We start from the raw sequence: 26,375 nt of genomic DNA, 5'->3' as shown, positions 1-26,375 counted from the left end.
TTCAATGTTTACAGAAATATTAGTTAAATAATTACTTTTGGATTAGGACAACATATATCAGAAGAAAAAATTCTGAAATAGCTAAAGAAATAGAGTTAGAGAAGCTAATTCACAGAGGATCTGAAATTTGACTAAGAGAAGTTTAAATTATTCTTCCACCAGTAGAGGTCACCATAGATGGTTAGATATTTTTGACTTTCAATTGCTTTTGCTGCAATCCAAAATAATGATAGCTGTGCTCTAAGCCAAAATGATTCAATGATAGTACCCTCTTAGCACCATGTTAAGAACAGAGTAATGACTCAGTTCAATTATTTATATTATTACCAATCAATAATTCTAGGTTAAGTTACCAAAGCTAGCTCGTATAGCATAAAATATGAAGACATTTTCAGGAAAAAATATTATTAAAGGGTTTCAAGGTGGATGCTATATTCTCTGAAACCTTTCAGAGTAAGTAATGGAAACACTTAAATAGCTAATTTGTCTCTCGAGTTCTCTTACTTTATGCATTTAACTGTGGGAAATGTCTGATCATTTGCATTAAGAACTCTGCAACAATTAGCTATTTCTTAAATTCATTTCTACCTTATGATAATTTGTCATGGCAGATATATACATTCCTTGCACCCAATAATTCTGTCAGACATAATGCATTTTCAACATAATATACTTACATTTCCAAGTAACTTTTAAATCGTTCAAATATTTGTCAAATCTATTTTTGCTTGGTTTTTAGCTATATAATGAACATTAAAAATTAAAATTTAGAGCCCGGAGATATAGGACAGCGGCATTTGCCTTGCAAGCAGCCGATCCAGGACCAAAGGTGGTTGGTTCGAATCCCGGTGTCCCATATGGTCCCCTGTGCCTGCCAGGAGCTATTTCTGAACAGATAGCCAGGAGTAACCCCTGAGCATCGCTGGGTATGGCCCAAAAAACAAAATAAATAAATAAATAAATAAATAAATAAATAAATAAATAAATAAATAAATAAAATTAAAATTTATCAAAGAGTTTACCCAGAATAATTAAACAAACACAGTTGATACTAAGCAGCAGATTCTTACATTTGTAACATTCATATCATAGAAATTCAGGGCAATATGAAGAGAAGCTATTAATACCATAACTTTAAATGATTGGTATTTTTTCTACTCCTTAACTATTTAATTTAATTAGTTGTGACTTGTAGTAGAAATAAAATATTCCCTTTACTTGAACTGTTTTTAAGTTTGATTTTACCTAAAACTATAATAATTCAGTTTATAAAATATTTAGGAAAATTTAAAATTATATTTAAAAATTAACAACTAGAATATTGAGCATTTTTCCAGAAAATACAATGAAAATATACTTCCTCACTGTTCTCTTTTCTTTTTCCAAAGAAAGAGTTTGGTAAAACTTTCCACTTATAATTCCATAACTGATTACCTCATGAAGAAGGCATTATCTGACTGAAACCCAACTACAAACATGTTTGTTTCCATGGTGTTTAAATAAAGATATTATTAGGAAAAACAGAAGGCATCATCTTGTCACACACCATCAAAATAGATAAATGTGCACGTACTTTCATATAAGTACAGTATGCTAAATGATTGCACTGCTGAAGCTCCTCAAAAATATAAATCTCTAAGTAATAATTAAAACTGTCTTTAGATCACAAGACTTAACAGAGATAAACAATTTATTCACATTTAAGAAAGAATGCTATACAGAAGGAGGAATAGGAAGATGGAAAAAAGAAAAAATATGATTTTTTTTGTTTGTTCGATTTTTTTTGTGTGTGATTTTGTTTTTGTTTTTGTTTTTGTTTTAAGAAGACACCTGTGTTACTCAGGTCTTTGTTCTGTCTCTTATTTAACCCAAGTTCACTATGTTGCAAGGAAAACATCCTACGAAAGTATTGTCACTTCAGCCTTTAGTGTAAATTATTTATTAATGGTATTTATAATTCTCAAAGTAAAATCTTGAATCTTTTAAAATTCTAAAATTTCAAGGATTTGGGTCCAAAGTGATAGCACAGCAATGGGGCATTTGCTTGGCTCCCGGTAGACCTGGAACAGTCCCAAGTTCAATTCCCGGCATCCCATATGGTCCTCTGAGTTTGCCTGGAGTGATTTCTGAGTCCAGAGCCAGAAGTAATCCCTGAGCGTCGCCAGGTGTGGCCTAAAAACAAAAACAAAAGCAAACAAAAAAAAAAAATCCCAAGAATTGTTCATTATAGGGGCTGGAGTGGTGGCTCTAGAGGTAAGGCATCTGCCTTTCAAGCGCTAGCCTAGGACGGACCGCAGTTCGATCCCCCGGAGTCCCATATGGTCCTCCCAGCCAGGAGCAATTTTTGAGCACATAGCCAGAAGTAACCCCTGAGTGTGACCCAAAAACAAAACAAAACAAACAAAAAAGAAATGTTGATTATAAACTAAATAAAACAAATCGTCGAAGGTAATAAACTAAGGGTAGAGTTTCTTGCTTTCTGCTTTCTCTGTCCCCCCATTCTGTTCTCTCTCTCTCTCTCTACATATATATATATATATATATATATATATATATATATATATATATATATATATATCTGCATATATAATATGTTTCAAAAACTCTAAAATTGTTTATTCTCATTCACCTCCATGTTAAAAATTATGTTTATATATGCTTAAGTATATTTTATATCTCATTTAGTATAATGCATTGTAAAAGTGCTGTTTGCTCTCAATATATAATTCACTTGACCCAACAGATGCAATTTTTAATGACTTTTTTGAAGCAGATGCATACACATTCCTTTTTATTAAATTTTATGTTTTTGGGTTTTTTTTGAACCACATATGGGGGTGCTCAGGTCTTACTCCTGGCTCAAAATCAAGGATCATTCCTGGTGGGGCATGGAGACTAGATGGGGTGTGAGGGATTAAACCAAATCCTGCTTGGTGAATGCTCTACCAGATGTACTCTTTCCAGCTCCTACATATGCAATATTGCCATTTTATATCAACTAAGACAATTGCCATCAGCACTTTTTTGATCGTGGATAACACCCAGCAGTACTCAAGGCTTACTCCTAGCTCTGAGTTGTGAGATCATGACCTGGTATGGCTTTGGAAATCCAATGTACTCTCTGTCTGACCTTGATCTCAGCAATTTTTTAGCTGAAGTAAACATTGGTGACTGTGGTAAAGCATGATAGAAATATGTTGCTGATTTAGAATATTTTAAATATTAAAATAAACAAAGTATGGCTACATAATAAATGAATATATTTATGTATATTAATTGATTAGTATGAATTCCATGGTCTTATAGTAGTTATTAATTAAAATATTTAAATGCACTAGTTTGCACCAATTATCACGATGAGCATTCCTTCCAAAGATATTTCTGTTTTGTTACAAACTCTAAGTCATAAAGGATTCAGATGGCCAATCAATGAATGTGATAGCCAAAGCTAGTTATTTTTCTTCTATAAATGAGTTTCAAGATAAGCGAGCAGATAGTATTCTGATATACAGCATAACTAGTGTAAAATTTTAGGTACAAGTAAAACTGCCCTGGAGAAAGAAGATATAAATAACTTGTGTGTTTCTCACTAAAATGTTTGGTCCAATGTGCTTTCCACTCAATATCACAGTTTATTATGTACTAAGATATTACAGTGTTAAAATTTAAAGAGTGTAATGTCATTTAATTCACATAAAAACACTCCAAGCAATATAAAATCTGCATGAGATGGGAAGTTAAAATCTAATAAAGCTCTTGAAATTACAACAAAATTAAAATACTTAAAGAAATCAATGAATCTTTTTTGTCATTATCATCATTGAATATAAAACGTAAAATAGCTACTATATATAGCACATCATCTTTTAGTTTGACCCTTCTTACATGGTGTCTTGTTGACAGTTTTAGAAGATTCCTAATATTTTAGGTGCTTGGATTAGCAAAAGCAAAAAGTTAGCTAGGAAAAGCATGTAACTTAAAGATATTTTGTTTGTATTTATGTGCTGGCATTTTTATCTTTTATTTGAGCTTTCTCTCAATATAATTACTTTGCAACTGTCTTGAAAATAAATGTTAGTTTAATCTCATAGGAAAATAATATAAGCGAAGTAAGTGTTTTCATCCCAAATATTTAGCCATATTCCAACAGTCATATGTAGTTCATGTTTTTAAACATTTTGAAAAATTTGTTCTTTGTTTTTAAGCAGTGAATTCCTTGCTTACTTGATTGTCTCTGAAGTTGCTTTACTTTTTCCTCATGTAGTTTAGGTAGAATTTAACATCTCAGCCAAAGTTTCTAAATCTCAATTTTAATCTGACAATCTCTTTCATCTAAGTTATTTGCAGAGTTGAGAATTCTAAGAGTTCTTGCCATTGAGTTTTCTTTAGATCAATTTTTGTACTTACTAATTTTTGGCCACACCTAGCAGCCCTCAGTGGTTAATCCTCGCTATGGGCTCAGAATTTCTGGCAGGCTTGGGGAACCATATAGGATGCCATACGGGATGCCATGGAATCGAACCTGGGTCAGCTGCATGCAAGGCAAACGCTTTACTGCTGTACTATCACTTGGGCCCCAAATACTTTCATTTAATAAATAAATTTGTTTTTATTTGCTAGCTTGTTTCGGTGCCTAACCTAGCTATGTTTAGAGCTCTGTGCTTAGTGATCATTCCTGGCAGTATTCGGGGACCTTATGGGATGACAAGGTTCAAACACAGGTAGACTGTAAGCAAAGAAGTGCCTTAAACTCTGTACTATTGCTCCTACCTCCAGATCAATGAATTTCTTTAATTCCAAGCTAATTGTTCATTAAGGACTGTCTGCTTAAAAAGAAAAGTTCTATTTATTTATTTATTTATTATTGAAATTTTAATTATCAAGCAATGGTGGGCTACTCCCAATGGATTTCTTGTGAAATGATCCCTTAGTGCCTTAGGAAAACTTTTAGTGCCAGGCATTGAACCCAGAGTTCCAGTATGTGAAGCATGAACTCCTGTCTTTTCAGCTGCCTCCTTGCCCTGGAAATATTCACTTAACTTTCCCTTTATTTCTGTATTTTAATAATAAATACAAATTTTTGGTATTTCAGTATAGAAAACATCAGTGAAACATAAACTGAGAGAGGTGTTATTGGGCAACACCCATGTGCAGGCCCTGGCTTTGTACTATGGATCATTCTGGGAAAACAATGGGATGCCAGAATTGAACCCAGGTCATCATTACCTACTGTACTATCTCACTAGTCCCCAAACATAGAATTGTATAAGCTTCAAAGCTGTTGCTTTTCATTTTACTATGGAGTCTTTCACTTACACATTTTAGATTTTCAACCTCACATCTCTGCTCCTTCCATATGGTGAAACCAGGCTTGGTGGTAAGCTGTGGAGTCAGGCATAAACTTGAAAAGCTAAATATTTTTGTTGCTGTTGTTTACAATGGAATTTTGTATTTCAATAGAAAATCCCTTTGAAAGGTTGATAATTTGTTTCTAACACTAAAACCAAAACAAAATGTGGCCAATATGGGTAATAGAAGATGGGAAGAGCTGGCAACTATTTTAACATAGGTTAAGGAAACTAAGGCAAGTATCTTGATCAAAAATACAGAGTTTGGTTAAAAATATAATGAGAATACAGGTGCAAAAGAGAAAAATCAGAATGCATGTGGATCAAAAATTGAACTTTTTTCTCTCTGCCATACATGTGTCTTTTTGTCCACAAGAAGAAGTTCTTTTGTCCCAAGAAAACAAGAAACTTCACTTTATTCTATTTCTGAACAGAAACTGTCTAGAGAATTATTGTAAAACTTACAGCATGCTGTTAAAGTGTGTAATAAACTAAAGACCTTCATTTTAGAATTAAGATTGTATATGTTCGTCTAAAGCTGAGAGGACTTAAGAGGGTTCAGAGAAACTGTTGAAATATTTAAAGACTGTCATGTAGAAGACAAATTAAATATATCTTGTATACTCCAGTGAACAATCTAAGATATTGGTAAATGTTTTTATGTCTCAATATAAATTAAAAATTGATAATAATTGTAACTGTTATTCACATAGTTTGTGTCACACTGTTTTATGAACACACTAATAAAAATCTTCAGGTTATCACATACTAGTAAAGTCATTTCAGCAGACATGTGGAGAACCATCTATGTAAGTAAATGGAACTTTTGCCATTTTTTTTCTCATATTCCAGATATTGGTTTTAGATACTGATATTTAAATCTTTTACAAAATCACTCTAAAATATCATGACGAAATCTATCTAGCAATGATGCTACCCCGACTCATATCCTTTATACTATTTTTTTAAAATGCAGTTTCAAAACCCTGAGGTCCTTATTATTGTATTTTAAACTATATTGCATGAATATTACTTATATAAATAATTTCATTTTTATTTATAATTTTTAATTTCTCTTTATCAGTAAGATTAATTTGATAGAAATGTCTAAAAAATTGGGTTGGGATGAGAGAGATATTAGGGGGCATATGAAGCTTACTTTGCACATAGCTGTTCAGGTTTGATTCCCTGGTATATACATGGTTCTCTTAGCAATGCCAGGAGTGGCCCCTAATATAAATTGAGGAATAAGCTGTGGAAAAAAAAGTAAAACGAAAGTGTCTTTTATGACACTTTTAGGTACTTGAAGGCTGTTATTTTTACATTTCAAATTAATGCAGAGGTAATTCTTGCAGAGCATTGATGCAATTGATTTAATTGTTAAACATTGGGCCCAGAAAATAGCACTGTGGTAAGGTGTTTGGTTTGCATGCAAACAACCTAGGTTCGAGCCCTGGGATCCCATATGGTCCCCTGAATAAGCCAAGAGTGATTTCTGAGTGAAGAGCCTGGAGTAATCCCTGAGTGCTGCTGGTTATGGACCAGAAACAAAACAAAACAAAAAAACATAAATCACTAACTATGCACCAAATTTCCTTAATATGTGGTATCTACAGATCTGAGTAGACTATATTTTGATATAAAGAATGCATAACTAAATACACAATTGACCTGACTTTAACAGAATGAGAAGATTTTCCTATTTTGGTCAATTACTTGGTTAGTTAACAATTATAACTAGACACTTCTACATATTTAAATATAAAACAATATTTCCATAGGTAGTACAGTATAGCCCATTTACACATTCAGTCTTGTTAAGTTACACTATTCATTTTCTTTTCAGCATGTGATTTAAAAGTAAGCACAAGTTCCAAATTGTTTGAAAGTTGTTTCACATTGCAGGTCATTGATCTCATTTCTTCTTTTACTAGAAGATGTGAGTTAAGTTCAATTTCTTCTAGAAAACATTTTCCTAGTTAGTTACACATCAGTTACCATCCACTTTATCTTTGCTTTTTTATCTCCTTTAAAACAACTGTCTATTAATTTTTTTTTTTTTTGTGGTTTTTGGGTCACACCCGGCAGTGCTCAGGGGCCACTCCTGGCTCCATGCTCAGAAATTGCTCCCGGCAAGCACGGGGGACCATATGGGACGCCGGGATTCGAACCGATGACCTTCTGCATGAAAGGCAAACGCCTTACCTCCATGCTATCTCTCCGGCCCCTGTCTATTAATTTTTAATATTTCAATATACCCATACCAAAACTAAAGTTATTTTCCTTCTCTTTTTATCATGTTTCCACTTCAAGTAAGAATGATTGAGCTTTTTAACAGCAATACTATCTAAAATTAAGAAACAACAGAGAAAATTTATATGTTTTAGGAATTCCCAAATTATTGAATACAAATAAAATGATTGATAAATTTAATTTGAGTACAAGGATTTTAGCAGAAGTAATCAATTGGTCTGAAATATTTTCAACTTAACTGCCTTTGAACTAAGATATGTCTTATTTATTTTGATTATTCTCAGTCATTTTAATTTTGGCAACCATAAACAGCAGTGCCCAAGGTATACACCTAGCTTTGCACTCTGGGATTACTTGTGGCAGCTCTTAGGAGATCATATGAATTATCAGGGCTCAAACCCAGATCTTCCACATGCAAGACATAGACATTACCCTCTGTACACTCTAACTGGCCCCATAAAAACAGTTTTTGCATTTTGTTTTCGGAGTAAACCTTGCAATGTTGAGGACTAATTTGTGAATTTCTGCTGAAGGATCACTATTGGCGGTGCTTGAGTATTGTATTTATTGCCAGGGGTCAAACACAGGTAGTGTGTAAGGCAATGTAATATCTGTAATGTAATCCCTGAACTTTCTCTTGACCTATAAGAATGACCTGATATTTTTAATTTTTGTTCTGAGTGGGGCACAGCCATTAATTATTAGATTATTATTCCTGTCTTCTTTGAAATCAGGGATCCTTTCTGGTGGACTTGGGAAAGTCTATGAGTTGAATGAGATCTAATATGCACTGCCCACCTGCAAGGCAAGTGCCATCCCTAATTTAAAATAGCTGTAGACCCTGACCTATTTTTTAAATAGACATATTATTCTGCACTTTCTGGAATGCCTTTATTTTGGGGTTGGGGTAGAGATTGATCCTCACCACAGTGATGATCAGGGGTTACTTCTAGCTTTGCAATCAGGAATCATTTCTGACAGGCACGAGAAGCCATATGCAATGTAGTTGATCAAAACTGTGTTAGCACATGCAAGGAAAGTGTCCTACCCACTGTACCAATTGCACTAGTCCACCTTCTGTTATATCTTTTAAACACATATTTTTTTTTATGACGGAAACTCAACTACAATCATGTTTGTAATACAGCTGCTTAAATAAAGATAATATTAAAATAAATATGTGTACATACTATCAAATATTAATGCCCCAAATAAATGGTAGAAACACTGAAAAATTGGACCAGTAAAAACTGTTATTTGCATTTTATTATGGTTGTTGAATAGAGGTCTTTAGAGTGGTTCATTTTTTCAGAAAATTTTAAAAAATGTTAAGAGTGCTTTGACCATAAATATTACAGGTTTTGACAAAGAAAAGAAGTCTGGTATTACAGAATCTCTCCAAAGGGAAATAAAATAAACAAACTAAAATATATCATAAAATACTTATATATCAGAGTCCACCATAATTTTTTACTTAGTATAGCTGTTAATATTTATCCAAGAAATAAAAAGGAATAATTCCAAAGTTAGAAAAGTATTTTTCATTTTTAATATTAACATTCTATTCCTGTTTATGTATATATTCAAAGATTTAATTTACTATGTCAATTATAGATTCATAAAATTATAAAGATAACTAATCATTTATAAGAATTCTTAAATATGCATAATGTCATACTTACTTGCCCTTTTATTATTATCAAGTGTCTGAAGCAAATTATGAAATAGAAAAATCGAAATAAAATAAAATGTACTTATTGTCAAAGTATTTGGAAATATTAAGTGACTAGACAATACTACATATTTGGCCTTGAAAATTTAAAGACATCCTTTTGTTTTTCCATTTGATTGCACAGAATTACGTGAATCTAATATTTTATATGCATAAATACATATTCAGAGGAGATATACATATTCTTAAGGAGAATCAGAAAATGTTTTATTAATTGTAAATACTTTAAAAAGGATTTTAGGGTACACAGACAAAATATTCTGAATTTTGAGAATGAGACTGTTATAATATAAAATATACACATTGAATAAAATTAAAAAACACAATAGACATTGAACTAATTTATCTCTATTACATATTAATGTGTTTTACATAATTTGTAACAGAAATCTCATATATTCTAGATATCCAGTAGATGATACAAAGTTACATTATATCTATTTAATTTTATTGCTCTAATGAGGTGTTAAATTTTTTCAGTTTCTCAAGGCCCATGTCTGCCTAGCTACTTATAACTGTAGTCTGCAAAGCTTTTTTTTAATAATATATATGTATATATTTAATTTTAAGCACCACAATTTTATATTCCTAGGCTTTTCTCCTATGTTAGGAAAATAGTAAATTCCACTAATGTAGTGTTATTCAGTCATTCAACACTTGCCTGGTTCAAATATAATTTTTATACTATAGATGGTATTATTTTCTTAGAATAATCATCTCCCTTTATAGTCTGATAATTCCTAAATATATCAAATGGCAAACGTATGGACACAAATTGGACTTTGTACAATATTTTTAATAATTAATCAAGTCAGTTACTATATAAAAGATACAAGTGTTACCTCATGATGCACAATGCCAAGAATAGGACATTTCAAAATATAGATTTAAATGAGAACACCAAAATGAAGAGTTCTTTATTCTATCTGAATAAATCTCTTTTTCATTGGAAATATATTATTTTCAGTTCACCAGTGAATGGATGCAAAATTCATTTATTAAATGACTTCAGAAGTCTATATTAAGTACCTTAATTAAAATAGCTATCTACTTGAGAGTAAGTTGAGATAAAAAAAGTTTCCAAAATTTAGTGATAGTAATACAAGGAAAAATCAGAATATTTGATAGTTTCAAAAAGGGAACAGATGGACCAATATAATTTTCCTGTGTTGTTTCTTCTTTAATGCTGAAGGTGGGGTAGGTGTCAATTTTGATTTGATTGATGGTTCTCCCTTTTCTCCTTAATTGGCCAGAATTTTCTGGCTATTGTAAGACGGGAATAGCTAAAACATCAATCACTCTGGCAAATGCTATTTTCCGTAATCAAAAACAGCATATAATGGAGTTGTATATTTTTAAAATTGTACAGCTCTTGCTTTTTTGAACATAGTAAAGTAAATATTGTCATACCTAAATTGAGGCATATATTAGTTACATATATCCATACATGTGCACACATATGCATATGTAGGTAAGCTTGCACATTTATACATAGGTAGTTCTTTCTATTAAACTACATTTTTGATAGTGCTGAAACTTATTCAAAGAAAGCAATAAATTTCTTTGGGGTTGAGAAAATAATATATTCTCAGAGCAGTTCCTCACTTAGAAAATTACTTCTCTTCTGATTCCTCTTATCTGCAAAGTGATTTTATTCAAGACCATTAATAATTTCTTCAGCAACCAAGTATCAAAGGATCTTATCCAACAAAAGCGAAATACTATATATAGACTCTTGCCAGCTCAGGTGCTTAGATTCTATATTTAAATTTCTTTGGCCATAAACAATAAAATTAAAGAATTTGAAAGTATGTAGTTTACTGATTACTGAAAAATTATACCAAATATTATTGCAAAAGATATAGGGAGCTATATTTTTTAATTTTAGGTATTAATTTCATAGTATGAATTTATGCCATAAAAAGGGAAAGACTTATTAACTTGTGTGAAATTTTTACTTAGGAAAAGTATACATGTTTTAATAATTTTTAATTAATTAAATTATTTAATTGAATCACTTTGAGATAAAATAAGTGTTTTTAAAATAGTGGTGAATCAGAAGATAGAAAGATAATAAAGTGGGTATGGTGCTTGTCTTGTGGGAAGTCAAAATGGGCTTGATCTCCAGTTATCCTATTGCTCCCCAACCACTGAAAGGAGTCAGTTAGCCAGAGAACAATGCTGAGTGTGACTCAATACAAAAAGAAAATTAATAACATATTTAAATGATATAGTTTTTTAAAATGTGTTTATTTATCTATATTACATTGGAAAAATTAATTAACAGGGCCGAGAGCAACAGTACAGTGATTGGGGCATTTTCCTTGCATGCAGCTCATCCAGGTTTTAGCTCTATGATACCATATTATCCCCAAACACCAGCAGGAGCAATTCCAGAGTGGAGAGCCAATAGTAACTTGAGCATTACTCTATGTGCTTCCCCCAAAATGCAAAAAATACTATAGACTAAGAGTCTTGCATGTGGTCAAGTCACGTTGAATCCTCAGCACCCCATCTGATATCCCTATGGTAATCTGAGTGCAAAGCCAGAGTAATTCCTGAGCAATATATATATATATATATATATATATATATATATATATATATATGTTACATATTATACATAAATATGTATATAAGTATATGCATTATTATATATTAGTATTATAATGTTTACTAAAACATCTAATTATTACTTTAGAATTTTAAAGCCTATATATTATTTTATTGTCTTAATCCCACAGTTCTATCTCCATGTTTGTAACTTGAAATAAAGAAAACAACAACTTCAGGTAAATAAAAATCCTTTAACATTTCAATAGTATTATAATACACTTAATGCAACAACATTCTGAGAAGTAGATAATTTAAATTAAAGCAATATTATTGCATTGTTTTGTTGTTTTTTGTTTGTTTGTTTTTGGCCACACCTGGTGAATCTCAGAGGTTACTCCTGGATATTCACTCAGAAATCTCTCCTGGCTTGGGGAACAATATGAGACGCCAGAGGATCTAACCACAGTCCATCCTACGCTAGCACAGGAGAGGCAGATGCCTTGCCTCGAAGCTCCGACTCCCATTGTATGCTATTTTATAATAAGTAATAAACACAATAAATATATGTTTAACATATTTTTAAAAAATATTTACAGCAAGTATCCCATATTAAAAATTCAACAAGAGTACAATATGATATCAGAACTACATGACTGACTTAAAATGACAGAGGGGAATAACATTTCCAGATACCTCATACTAAATAAATTAAGGAGAGTGTTGTTGTTGAACTTGTTTTTACTCCCTCCTTGTTCTTTCCTATATTATACTGTGTATCCTTCTCCCAGGTGCTCCATTGGACTCATTCCATTGATCTCCCTAAGCTTGAACTCATTAAAGAAAGACTATCTCAGTAATCTATCTAAGGTGGTTGCTTCAGTAAGCCTACATTAGCCAGTGGATGAAAACTGCCTATGAAATTTACTGATTGTGATTTGATGGCAGAGTTAGAAGCAGTGACTCAAGCCAATTCTCACTAGGGGATAGACTTTATTTCCCTCTGGAGAAAGAGATGCCTCCTGTTCATCCTAGATGTGAACAACCTTGTCCAGGAATTTATGTTTTAGCAAACGTGTGAAGATTTTATTAAAACTTGCACTCAATACATTCTTGTTATTCCCCATTTTCCAAACATCATCCCCTTCACTGTTTATGGTGATCTTTAACATGCTAAAGAGATTTTGGCTTTAAATATCTCTCCTGGATGGGCAAATTAAGTTACCAATACAACACTTCAAATACTAAATTTTGTAAATCTCTTTTCCACAAAATACACTGTTGTGGAGAAACATAGTCAATGTTTGACTATGCATTATATGTGAATGGAATGAAACATTGAACTAGGTCATCACACTAAAGAAATGGATTCTAGACTGGGACTCACCACTTCACAGTTCTGATTTCATTTTCTAGAGTATGCTCACATTTCTATTTTTACCTTCATAATTTAGTGTTATTTGTCCTCTTTTCCAGATGGCCTTATATTTGACCTTTTTATAAAAGATATTTGTTTGTTTTGTTAGTGGAGTTTTTATTGGCTAAAGGTATATGTTTCAAAATCACTGTTAATGATCATAATTTATCAACTCCTAGACTTTATCTGTGCTTCAAATGTGGGTATGGATTCTCTTAAAATGTTTATAGTCTATTATCTACATCTTGAGAAGTAATAGCTAAGGGTATAAAAGATTAAATAGAAAACAAAGAGGATTTCTTCAATCAAAAACTCATAAAGGAATTTTAAGTCTACAACCCCATTGAAAGTGAGTCGATGAGCTAACTATACAAGTCCCCACAAAAGATATAATAACATAAGGAAAAGCATTTGTTGTCATTTATTATAAGTGAAATGCAAATAAAAATGATAATGTCATGTCTCCTCATTTTAGTAAGACTTATCTCTTCCATAAAGTCCAGAAGCAACCAATGATGAGGTTGTACTGAAATAAGAAAAACTCATCTATTATTGGTGGGTATATCATCTAGTTCAGTCTTAATGGAAAGCAGTATAGAGACTTCTTTTAAAATTAAAAATAGAAATACCATATGCCCCAGTGACCCTACACCTTGGCATCTAACTCAGAATTGAAGAACATTAATTGAAAAGAAGGATGTTCACTGCTAAACTATTTATAACCAATATCCAATACCTGGATATAATCCAAAGGCCCAATGACATAAAAAGTGGATGAAGAAGCTGTGGTGTATCTTCATAATGGAATAATTCTCTTCTATAAGTAAAGTGGAAATCCTGCCTTTGCTATAAATCAGATGAAAGTGAATAGTGTCATACTAAGTAAGGTAACTCAGAAGAAGAATGACAAATGCCAGATGAGCTCACTCATAATAAACAAAAACTAGGAAGAGAATATGACAAATGAAATATGCTCTTGAATTATGACTACAGAAATATAGTCATTAAACAGAGAGGAATAGAACATAAAGAGGAGAGAGAAGGGTGAACAATAGTCCCAAGACTGTAAAAAATAGATTTCAATTTAAAAAGAAATAATTCTAAGCTCATATAACATGTCTTTTCATATAAATCTCCATCATATCTTGATATGAATAATTTAAATATTATCTGAACATATTTGTTTGTTATTAAAATGCAACAAAAATGCAATATACAAAGTAAATGTGGACATTACTTCAATGGAAGGTATTATGGATTACCATAACCCAATTTTAAATCTAAATAAAAACCTTTAATTTTTATGAGGTTAAGGAATTCGGATTTAAATAAAATAAAATAAAACAAACTGTTCTCTAACAAAAATATGAAAATACGAAGCTGGAATGATACCACATCAGATAGGGCGGTTTGCCTGGCCGACCAGGGTTTGATCCCCGGCATCCAATATGCTCCCCTGAACCTTCCAGGAGTGATTCCTAAGTATCGAGCCAATAGAAAACCCTGAATTCCGCATGTTATGACCCAAACATAAACATATGTTTTTCATATTTGTTTGTGTGTTAAATTCATATGTGGTACTTTAATTTTTTTATAAATTAGAGTATCTTTGTATATATATTTATGCTTTTATTACAATTATATCCACTTTCATCAGCTTAATTTTTCTATGAATCAGAGTAAATTTATTACATAAAATAGAAAATTATTTACATATAGTTCATATGACATAACATATATAATATTAATGTATATAACTTATCAAAAGATGGATATGTTAGACTTTATCCAAATAATGCCTATAGATAGTCAATAGCACATAAAATATTAATCATGATTGATTATCAGGGAAAGGTAAATCACATGAACAGTAAGATATCTCTTTACAATAGTGTCCATGACCTATATCTAGAAGTTCACAAATAAAAAACAAGCACTGCTAAGTATGTAGAGAAACTGAAATCTTATTAGTTAGTTGAGCATCTTTAGAAAACAGTATGGAGGTTTTACAAAAATTAAAAATAGAACTATCATATGATATATAAATTCCACCCCAAAGTAACTGACATAAAAATTTTACTACTTTGGAATATTTATGCAAACTAGTGCAATTCACTATCATCAGCATTAGAAACCATCCATATGCCCCAAGATTGATCACTCAACCGATTGTGATACACACACACACAAATATGACATCTATGCCATTTCATTTTGTGTACCCATATCAACCATGGTATTCCACTTAGTTGTAATAAAAAAAATAAATATTTTCTTTTGCTCCATCAAAGACAACACTGGAAGGAGTTCTGCTAAGCAGAGTTAAGTATGAAGAATACAGGTGAAATTAGATTATCTCATTCAAATGTGGTAAACAAAAAGAATGATTAAAAAATATCCCTTGGACTCTGACCACAAAACTGAGGTTAGCAAAGTAAAAGGGTTTTTTTGAGTAGGGTAACTCAGTTAAAAATGTCTAGGGAAAAAAGAGAGGAAGAAAAAATAACTTGGAGGGAAGAAAAATATCTGCCATAGAGGCAGGTGGGAGAGAAGGAAAATGTGATAGCTGGGCAGGGCAGGGGGAGGGCAGGAGGAAATCTGAGGACATTGGTGGCAGGAAACATACTGGAGGAAGGAAGAGTATCAGACATTGTAAGAATAAAAGGCAATTATGTACAACTTTTTAACAGTATCTAAATATATAATTTATTAAAAAATAAGTCTAAGGCAGTGTGGTGTGTGTTTACTTACACTATTATAATAAATACAGTTTACTGTTTAGCCAAAGCAGTCACATCCCCTTTTGAAGTTTACTCTCCTTTCTTATATTTGTGGTAAAAACAATTTTTATTCAGATATTCTGAATAAGGTTAAGAAGAAGATAGGAAAGATAGACAGTAACATGCTTAATCGAGAGCATAGGCTTCACAAAAGGCCTAATGAATGTCAGTGCACATCCAAAGTGATAGTAAGAAAGCAAGAAAGTCTGTATGCTTAAGCACCATGTGCCGTGGTAACATATGTGCAGAATATTCTTTTTATTTTTGTTTTTGTTTTTTGGGTCACACCGGCAGTACTCAGGGGTTACTCCTGGCTCTGTGCTCAGAAATCACTCCGGGCAGGCTCGGGGGACCATATGGGATGCCGGAATACGGACCACCATCCTTCTGCATGAAAGACAAACAACTTACCCCTATGCTATCTCTCTGGCCCCGTACTCTTAATAATTCAAACTTAGATATTCATATAGAAATTAAACTAGTATTGACACATATGTAAAATTTATATCTCTAAAATTGATCAAATGTTGGATATTATTTTAATATATAACAAGCAATTTACTTTGAGAATTAAGTAAATGAAAAGCAAACTTGTTTAATGCTTAAGAAGATATGATAAACATTATGCCTTTTAAGCATTTTCTTTAAATAATATTTTTACTCTAAATCATTAATGCTCAACCATCTTTCATTTTTTCCAATTTCCTTCGTTCATTATTGTCAGAAAATGTTACTATGATCTTGAAAATCCAAATACCGCTAGGCATTGTAACACTATTTACATTATATTAAATATATACTATATTAATGTAATGCAATATCATGAGCCAGTCAAATAATGCTAATGCTATTCATTTCCACATACAATTTATATATAACTTACAATTCATATTAATATCATATTACAAAAATACATCTATTTAATGTCTAAAGATGTTTTAACTATGCTTTATAAAAAGATTCAATAATTTACTAATCATTAGACATCATATACTTCAGAAATAATTTATTCAGCTCCTTCATACTTCTAAAAAATATCTGAACATATGAATTAAGCTAAGCTTTCATGAATAAAATGTACATTTTGTGAAAGATGTCAGAGAATAAGATGGGTCATAGCAAAGAATGAAAATTGAATGAGGCATCAACTCTAGTTATAGAATAAAAGCTACTGCTTTTGTCTTTATCGCATAACAGTTTCCAATAGGACAAAATAAATGTGATGGAGTACCAAAAACATAAAAAGCGAATAAAATTGTATTTTTTGTTGATGAAAAAAGAAAACAATCTTGTGGGTCACAATTTCTTGATCCTTTGAATTCAGTTTCCTTTGAAGGGTATAATATTGATTTGTCGAGTGTCTGGTTATTTCTAAAAGCAATTCCCTTTACTCTGATGTTTTCCTCTTGCAAAAAAGAAATGCGATTATACAACTGATATCATTAAAGCAAGAGCAAAATTACATTAAAATGCAATGTTTTGAGAATTGAACATGAAAGTCAAAGAGTTTGCCTCCCCATCTAAATTTCCCAAGCCTAGAAACAAGTCTCAGATAAACTTAGATCAATCCCAACATGGAAATGAAACATCTGACCTTTACTCAAAGTTATTTTTCCTCAATTACTTAGAATAAAATAAAAAAAAAACATTTATTTTTACTTGAGCCTAAAATCTACAGTTGAAAAAAGTAGCATTACATTGAAATGATTACATCACCAAAAATAATAAATGCATTTAAAGTTATCAGGTGTAACAAAATTTATCATATTATTTCACTAACACCTTTTTTAGAAGAATACATAGCAATCTTCCTGACTCAGTAAACATAAATATATTTATGATTTTAATGTTTGTTGGCTTTGTATAATTCTTGTTGGTTTTGTGGTTATTTTGTAAATAGCCACATGCTCAAACAGTCATTTTTATTAACATAACAAATTTACTACCCCATGTTGTTTGAATTTCAGTCATTACTTTTAATCCTTTCTATGCATCTTAATTTCTCTTAATATATTTTTTAAAATATGTTACTCTTCATAGTCTGAGGGCTATTTCTAATATAAACAATAACATAAATTTTCAGATAATAATTAGTCTATTTACTTTTAATCCTAAATGTATTTATAATTTAGGAAAGAATCTAAAAACATATCTTCTCACATCAGTTTTTCATATTTGTTGTTCACGGATATGTACAACAAATCTACTTTGTGGCATGCTCTAGCCTATATGTGGAAAATTTAATGTCAACAAACAGACATGGATTTTCTTCATGCAGTTTACTGTCATATACACAGTCATATACACATCTATATAGTTTAAAGTTCCACATAGTAGACTTTAGGAATGATAAAAGAAGAAACTTCCAGATGAATAAAAATTGAAGTGGAAAAACAAAAAATTGAAACTATTTTTTTGAATGAGTATAGTCGCTATGTTCATTGGTATAACTGGTACAGTGGCCAATATATGGAAGCAACCCAAATACCAGCTAAAGAAGAATGAATCAAGAAGTTTTGTGTATATACACACATTGGAATATGATACACTTTTATAACAATTAAATAATGTAACACAGCAATATGGATGGAATTAGAGTAGACCTTGCTGAGTGAAGTCAGAATGGACAGATAAAGGATGATCTCTCTCTTATGTAGGATTTACAGATGAAGAAAGGTAGCAATAAATATTCAAAAGCAATATAACATCAGGACTGATCCACAAAATTTATTTGATTGGAGGGGATAAGAGAAAACAGGGCTGTACTTTTTAGTTGGGGGAGAAGGATACACAGGTGCTGGATATATGTTAGAATTATGTTCATGAGAACACAGTATTTATAAAACTATGAACAACTACACAAAAAGAAAAAAATAATTGATAAAAATTAAAGTGTAACAGACCCAGAGATATAGTAAGTTAGGTAGGGGGTTTGTCTTGCACATAGCATAACCACACAAGTTTTTATCTCTGGCACCTGATAAGGTCCCCTGAGTTACTGAGATATGAATAAACCTGAATATTTCCCAGTGTGGACCAAAATAAATAAATAAATAGTATATAAAATAAAAGAAATAAAAATATTTAAAAATGGGTTAGTAGTCACATATGAGGGAAGATTCAAAATATTTTAAGTTATTAAAAATCTGTCTGGCTAAGGAAAGAAAAATATAAGATATAACATAATAAACAGAACAGAAATGCTAATGTGGTCAACATTTAAGGTATAACAAATATTTTTACAGTAAGGAATTTAGATTTTATGTTGAGGAATAGAGAAAGAGATTCAAACTACAATGGGTAGTGAGACTTTGCTAATTTGTCCCATTTAATATTTTTGAACCACGCGGCCATGTGTCAGTGATGATAAAAACATTTTAAATATGGTTCCTTAGACAACTGACCACATGAAAAAATTTCAGAAGAAATCCCTGTACAGACTTACATTAATTACAAGAATGTGCCTTCTATTCATTAGTTCACAAAAACCTACAAACAGTTATTCATAACGCAATAAGCTCTTTATAAACATGAGTGGAACAATTCCGCCATAAGCTGCCCTATATTTCATGTTCCCATTGGGCAATTTTGGCATTAAATATAGATAAAGTAATGATTCTAGGGGGATGCTCAGTATTAGAATGTTAGGATGGTTTTAATTAGTCTCCATCAGCATTATAGGTTTACCTGTGTGCTTGTCCATGTGAAGTGCATATAAATCCTGATGTATCACCTATGAATTTAAATCAGAAAGCTCATCAACTTCTGTTGGCAAGGTGAAAGAAAAAAGCCACGGAAGGTCCTTCCCAGACTCTGTCACTAATGATAAACAGCATTAACTGCTTCTGTAGACACTAATGCTGCTATCTTGGGAACGCAGGCAGCTACCAAGAGAACTTTACAGCTTCACTAATCGTACTTTTATTTGTGACAAAACAAAATAAAATCTCAACAAAGAAGCAATAAATATTAACACTTACTAACAAAGGAAGGTCACATAAATATGGAGATCTCTAAATATGCGATTCATTCTTCATTAACCAAATATCATATTCATAATTAAGCTCTTATTACTGAAACAGGAAATACAGAATACAAGAGCAAATAAGATGAAAGCTGAGGCAATTTCTGTTGCATAGGAAATATTTTTAAATCAAAGACCTGGTAACTAATAAAAAAATTCTTAATTATATGAAATATTTTAAGTAATTTTGGCTTAAATTAATCATTTCAATTCCATGCAATAAACTCAAACTTTGGTCAAACAGAGAGTAGAGGGTAAGGCTCTTGCTTCACACATTTCCAAATGGAGTTGAATTTCTGGTATCCCAGATGGTCCTTGAGCATTTTTAAGAGTGATTTCAGGAAGATGACCTGGAATAAGTCTTTAACACTGCTGGGTGGCCCCCAAAATAAAATATGATTCAAAATAAAACTTTTCATGTAGGTTGAAAAACTTGTGTTTGTGGCATTATATTCAAAAGGCAAATATTCTAGAATAATTTTAATATTCATCTAAGTATAAAACAGTTATGAAAAATAATGTTTGCTTATCTGAGCAACTTGTAGCAATCTTTGCATGTGATATTGTTAGAGTCAAGAGAAATTTTGTTTCAAAATATAAGAATGGAGCATCGTTATCTTGCCAAATTCATGTTATAAGTTCAGATTAAACTATTATGTCTCAACAAAATCCATGTGTGTATTAAAATTCATGCTATTCAGATTTTTCTATTTTAAGAGTAAATACTTGTAAATCAAGTTAAATGTTCCACAGTCCCCAATGGGGAAAGGGAAAATCCCATACTCCCTATCTGAAAAGTCAAACTGCATGCTATTCACTACAAGCTAGTTGCTCCACCATGAGGAACCACAAGCCTAGATGGCCACTCCCAGCTAAGTTGTCCTGATTTTCATTTATTGAAATCAAAACAAACCCCATCCCTGCCAGAGTGATTCCTAGTTGAGAACTATGAGTAAGTCCTGAGCACCTGTAGATGTGGCCCCAAAACCAAAAAAGTAATAAAAGTTATCATTTTTCAACTTAAATATGATCATGCTGATAATTATTTATCTAATAGTCCCTGTTGTATGCATATAAATAAATACACTAGTTAATATATTTTATAGATGATAGTAACTGAAGGCTAAAAGTTAAATAGAGATAGGTAGCATGATATAATTTAAGAATCAGAGAGACATACAGCCTGTAAAGTGTTTGCCTTGTATAAAGCCCATAAGATTCAATCCCTGGTATCACAATTTTCAGAGTCCACCAAGAAAATTCTTGAAAAGAGAGCCAGGAGTTAGCTGTTAACAACTATAAATGTGTCCCCCAAACAGAAAAAAAAAGGTTTAAAAAATAAACTTCTATAATAAAATGACTAAGTCAAAGTACACATAGTAAAAAAAGATCTAGAGTTAAATCACCTGAGTCCAATTATTTCATATATATTAAATGTCCTTTATTTTTGGTTTTTGGTTTTTGAGCTATATCCGGTGATGCTCAGGGATTATTTCTGTCTATGTGCTCAGAAATCGCGCCTGGTTTGGGGGACCAGATGGGGCACCGGAGATAGACCCAAGATCCGTCCTGGATCAGCCACGTGAAAGACAAACGCTCTACCAATGTGCTATCACTCCAGCCCCTAAAAGCTTTTAATAGCTGCAACTCCATATACTTGTTCCTGAGATTCAATTCCAGATGTATATGATAGCTAGAATAAATTCTTATAATACTAGTATTGCAATTTATTAGTGATTATTGATCATTAAAATGCATTAGTGGCTATTAGTTATTATGACCTATTTAAGTAACTAAAATATGCATTACAATATGCAAATAAAAATAGAATACCTATGTACATGCTTATTTACTAGTCGATAATATATTGCACACACTATGTAACTGTCAAAGAGCACAGCATAAAGTATTCATAGTAGGTAGTAGGCAGCTCTGTCAATATTTTTAATGTAAATAAAGCAATTAGGAACAAGTTAAAATTTAAAATTTGTATAACTAAAATGTTTCAATAATTTAAACATGAGAATATTTTTATAATTTCTTAGAATCAGTATAACTGAATTTTAATATTTGCAATATATAAATGTGTGTACAATCATGTGTACATATTTATTAGTATATATAATTTTAGTTCTTTTATATAAATAGAAAAAATGATTTTTTTTTTTAAAGTAAATGGGCCACACTTCATGGTTCTTTGGGATTGTTTCTGACTCAGTACTTAGGAGACCATATGGTGCCAGGAATCAAACTGTGCTTTTCTATATGTGAAGTCTGACCTGAGAGCTTGTCATTATTAGAAAAGAGGCAGGAAGAAAAACATGCATTGTGTAGTTGAAAATGCTTCAATTGAAATAAAAGAGGTTTAGCTTCTTCAACTATTGATATGTGATCAAATAGTGCTACGAATTTGTAAAGTATTTAGACTCTATGAACTTTTACTTTTTCCACATTAAAATGTGGACAATATAAACAACTATAAAATAGTTCATGATATTAAAAATATATACCAGAGAACATTGATGGAAATTTTTATTAGCAAATAGTAGTAATAAGATAGCTTTAACTGATGTATATGGTTTCCCAAGAACCTCAAGAAGTGATTACTAAACACAGAATCGGGGACAAGAGAAATCAAACTCTGAATACTGCTAGAAGTGGTCCAAAAATCAGAGTGAGAGAGAGAGTGAGCGAGAGAGAGAGAGAGAAAGAGAGAGAGTGAGCGAGAGAGAGAGAGAAATAAAGAGAGAGAGAAAGAGAGTGAAAGAAAACCTTAGTTAAAAGTGGAATGAATTAGAAAGTTTGTTTGGCAATATACAAGATGTTTTACTATTAGACTCCACTATCTGATTGTCCTAAAAAAAAAAATCATATATGGGAAAATTTTCTAACTTTAAGTCAATTAAAATCGTTTCAAGTAGATATTTGAAATCAATGCATAGCTATACAGAATAACTATAAAGACAGGGTTAGAGCATAGTATGGTAGATAGATTGCTTGCCTTGAATACAGCAGGCATGAATTCAATTCCCAACATCCTAAGTCATCTACTTACCCTTACTAGGAGTGACTCCTGAGCACAGAGCTAGTAATATGCCCTGAGTACCACCAGATGTTACACCCAAACAACAAAATTTTGACACATATAAACATTTGGAATGTTTAAACACAAGTCTTATAAGTTTTATAATCTTTCTGTGACAAAATTTTTTTGAGATAAAAGTAATTTAAAAATTCTTTTTAAACAATAATGCAGCTTCTCTTTTATTCCCCGTTATGATACTAAAATTTATTTAAAAAGCATTTTAGAGTGCATTATGTACATAAAATTAAATTATATTTGTTTCAATTGAAGTGGATTTTTCTGAGCATGGATATTTAATACTACAGATAAGTGTTTACCTTCCACAAGACCTACCTGGACTGGATTCTAGGTGCCACTTACAGTCACTTAAGTATTATCAGAAATAGGCCCTTAACACAGAGGTTGTGGCCCAAGAACCAAATTAAAGCTTAGAATTTTTCTTAAACATTGCTGAGTACCTGTGGTGATTTTCCTTAACAATAATGTGTAAATTAATAGTTCTTTAGCAGAGGGACACTTGAGGGATTTGAGAAATACCAATAGGATACAGGGCATGGATTATCTAGCATTTTATATACTTCTTGAGTAACCTACCATTATAGCTTCACAAATTAGCAGGCAAACAACATAAATATAAGTCAAGAATTGGATCCAATTCTCTTTGAAAATTCTATACTCAGGTATATTTTATATTCAGGTTTCAGTACATTGAGCTTGTATTTTTACTAGAATTAGGAGCTTTAAAAATCTGTCTTCCTTCAGTAATATCTTCAACCTTAAAAAAATCATTACAAAATGATTATATAGAAGGTAGGAAGTTAGAAATAAATCACAACAGTTTGAAATGTTATTTTTTATATTAAATTTAATTTTCCCCAAGACAAAGTAAGACAGTCATGTCTTTTCTAAAGATCTTTTTATCTGATAAACATTAAGATCAGTTGTGGACAGATTTAATATGTCCATATCAAACAATATACAGGAAGGACAACTAAGATAACAATGGAGCATACTATGAGGCATGTAAACAGCAGAAAAAAATGAATGTAACATTGATTCCTTATTCATATGATATATTGAAACTCTCTATGTAAATATTGAAAATATAAAGTTTTTTCTGAAAATAATCATGTTCTGAATTCATAAAAGTCATTTAGATATATATTTTAATGTCTATTTTTGGAATAGAACTTATAAATGAAAAAGAATGTAGAGAGCAAAATTGATGTAGGTTCTATTTTCAGACTTGAATTTCTCTTTCATCTTTATTAATCCTATCTATAGATCTGGCTTTATCTGAAACTACTTATTTTATTACCAGAGAAAATCAAGAAATGACTGTAGGAAAGTATCTGGAAATAATATTGGTCCATACAATGCTTAGTCCACTCCCCTCTAATCTTTTATGTGTACAATAGCTAAAACACCACTTTCAACACTGTATTTTTTGCTCTTCCTTGTAACTATTGTTAAAGATGAAATTAGATCATCAGAAACTAGTGGTCTGTGAAGGACACAATGCCTCTCTATCACCAGTGAACAATAGTTAGTGATGTATAACCCAGAGCCTTGAAACTGAAAAGATAAGTATTCAAGAGTGCTAGTCATACACAAAAATCAGTTGATAATAGCTTCAGTAATTGCTAAGATTATTGAAAAGACATCTTTGCTAAGGGGCCATAAAAATGTACCTAAATTAATTATGTGAATGACTCACAAAGCTTTTTCAGTTCCATAATTCCTTCAAAATTGTAGCCTAAATATCCCCCAAGATAAAAGTAAGCAGAAAATATTTTGATAAGATTGTGTTGTTAATTTCTAGAAATTTCTATAGCAGATTACTTACACTCAACTCTGTAACTATGTGCTATACATGCATGGCTTAGGAATAGCAGCATTATAACATAAAACACAAACTGGTGTACTACTACATTATTTTAATCTGACTGCTTTTCAATTTATAATAAGGCTTATGAAATTCACAATAGAACAGCATATATATACATATATACAATATATGGATCTTCGAAATATATTTAGTATAAAAGAACATACTCTAAGAAATGTGTAAAGTTTAATATCTCACATCAAATTTAACTTAAATAAGCATTTGCTTATTTCTTATTTTTTGTCAGACACTACATATAAAATGGTGAATAAACATAGTTATGTTAATGGAGCAATAGTACAGTGGGTAAAGCATTTATTTGTCTTGCACACAGCTGGCTTGGGTTAGAACAATCATGGAAACTCATTTTGCTTGGAGTGTTCCAAAGAAATGAAAAAAAAAAGCAGTTATTTTTCAAGAACAGATTGGTCTAGATTTATGTCTTAAGTTTTCATTTATAGTACACTAACAATATAGAAATACATCTAAAGATTTAACTAGACTGTGCATTATTGCTTTGTGGAGGAAATAATTGCTTTATAGACCAAGTGCTCCTCCTACGAAAATTTGGCCTAGTATTATTATTTTGGTTGGGCCCAGGTTTTGTAAGCATCACTTAAGCTAGTGGTGTATAGAAGACTGGGTGAAAGTCAGGGTCTTTTCTATGCAAGGCATGTTTTCTAGTCCTATGAGCTTTCTCCATGACAATGACATAATTCTAAATACAATTCTATGGTCCCAAAAATGTATTCTATTTATTTGCATACTTTCTACACATTAGTGCCTTATAGATGCAAATTAAAAATGGGGAATATTAGGTCACACCTATTATGTTGAGAGTTTATTCCTGACTCTGGCTCTTTAGATTGGTAAGGATTTGGAACTGGGTTGTCTACATATAGATTACACTCTATGTACTATCACATAACCCTTCAAAATAAATGTTTATGGAAGTTAAAAATTTTAATTTATCTTTCATTTATTTTTCATTTTTCTAGGCCACAGCCGGCAGCACTCAGTGGTTACTCCTGACTCTGCACTAAGAAATCACTCGGCTCAGGGGACCATATTGGATTATGGAATCATTCCCAGGTCAGTCCTTGGTCTGCCCTATTGCTATGCTATCTCTCCAGCCCCTCATGAAAGTTAAATATTACTGTCAACATTTTGTTTATGTGTTGTTAGAACGAAGTAAATATTGACTGGTACATTAAAGTATTTTATACAAATTTTAGAAAACATAAATTGGAGGGCCAGAATAATATTACAGCGGTAGGGTATTTGCCTTTCCCGTG

General features: G+C 31.5%; 1 protein-coding gene across 2 annotated transcripts in view; it reads right to left on the bottom strand.

Moving 5' to 3' along the window:
* The window catches only part of CADM2 (cell adhesion molecule 2), a 1,096,781-nt gene that overhangs the window by 657,008 nt on the left and 413,398 nt on the right, over positions 1–26,375 (bottom strand). The gene's annotated exons all lie outside the window — the stretch shown is intronic.

Source organism: Suncus etruscus, chromosome 13 (genome assembly GCF_024139225.1).
Source record: "Suncus etruscus isolate mSunEtr1 chromosome 13, mSunEtr1.pri.cur, whole genome shotgun sequence".
Lineage (NCBI taxonomy): Eukaryota > Metazoa > Chordata > Mammalia > Eulipotyphla > Soricidae > Suncus > Suncus etruscus.
This window is presented reverse-complemented; position numbering and strand designations above follow the sequence as displayed.